This window comes from Bos indicus, chromosome 15 (genome assembly GCF_029378745.1).
Source record: "Bos indicus isolate NIAB-ARS_2022 breed Sahiwal x Tharparkar chromosome 15, NIAB-ARS_B.indTharparkar_mat_pri_1.0, whole genome shotgun sequence".
Lineage (NCBI taxonomy): Eukaryota > Metazoa > Chordata > Mammalia > Artiodactyla > Bovidae > Bos > Bos indicus.
In genome coordinates, this window is record NC_091774.1 from 81,874,842 (window position 1) to 81,879,133 (window position 4,292).

A 4,292-nucleotide genomic window follows, 5' to 3' on the forward strand; every position below is an offset into this window, starting at 1 on the left:
AGTGTCAATGAGGGCAGACCTGCTGCAACATGCTAAAGAGCTCCTTTCTGTTAAAGTTCTGTGAAGATGGAGTCCCCTGATCCTGATGACCAAGCCCGAGCTAGTCCCCAAAGGGGAGTGTGTTATAGGATCCCAACGTGCCGTCTACGGGGTCTCACAGAGTCGGACAGGACTGAAGCAACTTAGCAGAATGTGTCTTAAGGAAGCAAGAACGTGACTGTGTCTGACTTCAGTGCAATGGAAAGTAGGGAATGGGAACTGTCCGTGCTCTTCCTTAGTCTTGTTGCAGGTTTAAAAAAAATTTTTTTTTTTAATTGGGGTGTAGTTGCTTCACAATGTTGTATTGCTGCTGCTGCTGCTGCTGCTAAGTTGCTTCAGTCGTGTCCCACTCTATGTGATCCCATAGACGGCAGCCCACCAGGCTCCCCCATCCCTGGGATTCTCCAGGCAAGAACACTGGAGTGGGTTGCCATTTCCTTCTTCAATGCATGAAAGTGAAAAGTGAAAATGAATTCGCTCAGTCGTGTCCGACTCTTCGAGACCCCATGGACTGCAGCCTTCTAGGCTCCTCCATCCATGGGATTTTCCAGGCAAGAGTACTGGAGTGGGATGCCATTGCCTTCTCCGAATGTTGTGTTAGTTTCTATTATACAACAAAGTGAATCAGCTATATATATATATATATATACACACACACACTCTATATGTATGCATATATGCCCTCTCTTTTTTGATTTCCTTCCCAGACATACAGAACAAATGTATGGATACCTACCAAGGGGAAAGATGGGGATGGAATAAATTCGGAGATTGGGATTGACATACATACATACTGGTACTATATATAAGATAGTTCTGTGAAAGTGCTGCACTCAATATGCCAGCAAATTGGGAAAACTCAGCTGTGGCCACAGGACGGGAAAGGTCAGTTTTCATTCCAATCCCAAAGAAAGGCAACGCCAAAGAATGCTCAAACTACCGCACAATTGCACTCATCTCACACGCTAGTAAAGTAATGCTCAAAATTCTCCAAGCCAGGCTTCAGCAGTATGTGAACCGTGAACTTCCAGATGTTCAAGCTGGTTTTAGAAAAGGCAGAGGAACCAGAGATCAAATTGCCAACATCCACTGGATCATCGAAAAAGCAAGAGAGTTCCAGAAAAACATCTATTTCTGCTTTATTGACTATGCCAAAGCCTTTGACTGTGTGGATCACAATCAACTGTGGAAAATTCTGAAAGAGATGGGAATACCAGACCACCTGATCTGCCTCTTGAGAAATTTGTATGCAGGTCAGGAAGCAACAGTTAGAACTGGACATGGAACAACAGACTGGTTCCAAATAGGAAAAGGAGTTCGTCAAGGCTGTATATTGTCACCCTGTTTATTTAACTTCTATGCAGAGTACATCATGAGAAACGCTGGACTGGAAGAAACACAAGCTGGAATCAATATTGCCGGGAGAAATATCAATAACCTCAGATATTCGATGACACCACCCTTATGGCAGAAAGTGAAGAGGAACTCAAAAGCCTCTTGACGAAAGTGAAAGTGGAGAGTGAAAAAGTTGGCTTAAAGCTCAACATTCAGAAAATGAAGATCATGGCATCTGGTCCCACCACTTCATGGGAAATAGATGGGGAAACAGTGGAAACAGTGTCAGACTTTATTTTTCTGGGCTCCAAAATCACTACAGATGGTGACTGCAGCCATGAAATTAAAAGACGCTTACTCCTTGGAAGGAAAGTTATGACCAACCTAGATAGCATATTCAAAAGCAGAGACATTACTTTGCCAACAAAGGTTCATCTAGTCAAGGCTATGGTTTTTCCTGTGGTCATGTATGGATGTGAGAGTTGGACTGTGAAGAAAGCTGAGTGCCGAAGAATTGATGCTTTTGAACTGTGGTGTTGGAGAAGACTCTTGAGAGTCCCTTGGACTGCAAGGAGATCCAACCAGTCCATTCTGAAGGAGATCAGCCCTGGGATTTCTTTGGAAGCAATGATGCTAAAGCTGAAACTCTAGTACTTTGGCCACCTCATGCGAAGAGTTGACTCATTGGAAAAGACTCTGATGCTGGGAGGGATTGGGGGCAGGAGGAGAAGGGGACGACAGAGGATGAGATGGCTGGATGGCATGACTGACTCGATGGACGTGAGTCTGAGTGAACTCCGGGAGTTGGTGATGGACAGGAAGGCCTGGTGTGCTGCGATTCATGGGGTCTCAAAGAGTCGGACACGACTGAGCGACTGGTCTGATCTGATATATAAAATACATCCTTGGAGGAGGAAATGGCAGCCCACTCCAGTATTCTTGCCTGGAAAATCCTGTGGACAGAGGAGCCTGGTGGGCTGCCGTCTGTGGGGTCACATAGAGTGGGACGTGACTGAAGCGACTTAGCAGCAGTTGCTATAGTCCATGGCGTCGCAAAGAGTCAGACACGACTCAGCGACTAAACGACAACAACATAAAACAGATAACTAATGAGATCGTACAGGAAAGGGGACTCTACTTAATGTTCCATGGTGACCTAGACACAGATTCTCTTTGAATAGCTACTTCACTGTCGTCGCCCCTTTGACTTCTCCACGTTGGTCAGTCTGGTCTCCTCCGCTTGATCTCGCGTATGTTGAGCTTCACATGCCCAGGGAGCAGCTTATATTCACGTCAGGTGCTGACCTCTGAACAGAACAGCTGCAGGCAGCGGGGCAGGCTGTCTCAACAAAACAGCTGTTCCCATGTGGAGGGGCATGGAGGATCAACTTCTCATAAATTCAAGACAGGTTAGAGGGATTCATTGGGCATACAGCAACACATTCAATAAAAAGGACATCCTTGGGTTGCCCTTGAGTGTGTGGGATGCAAATAAACACACTCACTCCTCCTACCCTGCCCTCAAAATTAAACATCCATATTCATTTAATTTCTTAGTTGAAAAGGAATGTTACTCACCTTTCTGTGTTCATTGTCTTGCCTTTTCATTCGCTCATGATCTATTTAATATTTGGTCGTGGCTATGGAATTGTGGCAAGGGCCAGGGTTGACATCAGAAAGTGAACAAAAGAGAAGGAAAGAGAACAATATATACCGAGCGACTGATTGGTGCTGGATTTCTTTTTCATCACTTTATTTAATGTTTGCAATATGCTCTTGAATTAAAAGTTGTTATATTTGTTTTAGACTTGAGGAAATTTAGGATTTGAGACATTAAACCACTTATCGCAGTTGTCACAGTGAGTTAGTGGTAGAACTGGAATTCGAATACAAGCCTGCTTCTGAGAGTCATGCCTTTGTCTATTGCTATAAACTGAATAAAAGGACTTTGAGCAAAGGCCCAAAGGGACTGTGAGAGAGTGCTTTCTTAACTGCAGAATGAGGATCTTTATGCTACCGTGGCTTCTGTATTTGCCACCTCCATGAGGCTCAGATGAGACCATGCATGTGCCATAAAAACGGGTTCAAAGGCAATTACTGAGCATTCCTCTGGTTCAAGCTCTGGACCTGGGGACGAGTTCAGCCTGCAGAAAACAGACTCTGCCCTAATGGGTTTCTCAGTCTTGTGAAGGACTTACAGTTACTTTCCCCTCTTACCAGATCTTTTGCTAGAGAAGATAATATGTGCTGCAGCCTTTTCCTTTGCTCTCTGACCTTGCCTTTCCTGGATACGGGATGCTTGGTGGGGAGAACCGTGTATGAGGCGGGCAATATGAGTCAGGAGGGGAGGCCGTGCTCCATATCCTTCAGAAACGAAAGACTTGGTCCTTGAGGAAACACTCCCAAAGGCTTAATTCATCTTGAAGGCATCAGAGTAACATTAAATAGGAAAAAAATGAGGGATTAAGTGGGAAGGCAACTTGCAGATTTGCAAATTCCATTGTTCTGGTGTGAACCAGGAGGAGAGACACTCGAGAATCTAGGATGTGAGGGGGAAGGCTCGTTTCTTAACCACTCCCTTCCCGTGACCATTTAGAGACTCACTTTTCAAACACTGAGGTATAGTTGCTTTACAATAATGTGTTGGTTTCAGCTGTACAGCAAGGTGAATCAGCTACATGTATACACATATCCCCTCTTCCTTGAATTTGCTTCCCATTTAGGTCACCACAGATCAGAGCATTGAATAGAGTTGTCAGTGCTATATGGTCGGTTCTCGTTAGTTACATATTTTATGCACGATATCAATAGTGTATATATGTCAACCTCAATCTCCCGATCCATTCCACCTTCCCTCTTGGTGTATGTCATTTTATAAGTCTGGGCAGAGACTCACTTTTGTCTTATACAACATTCCC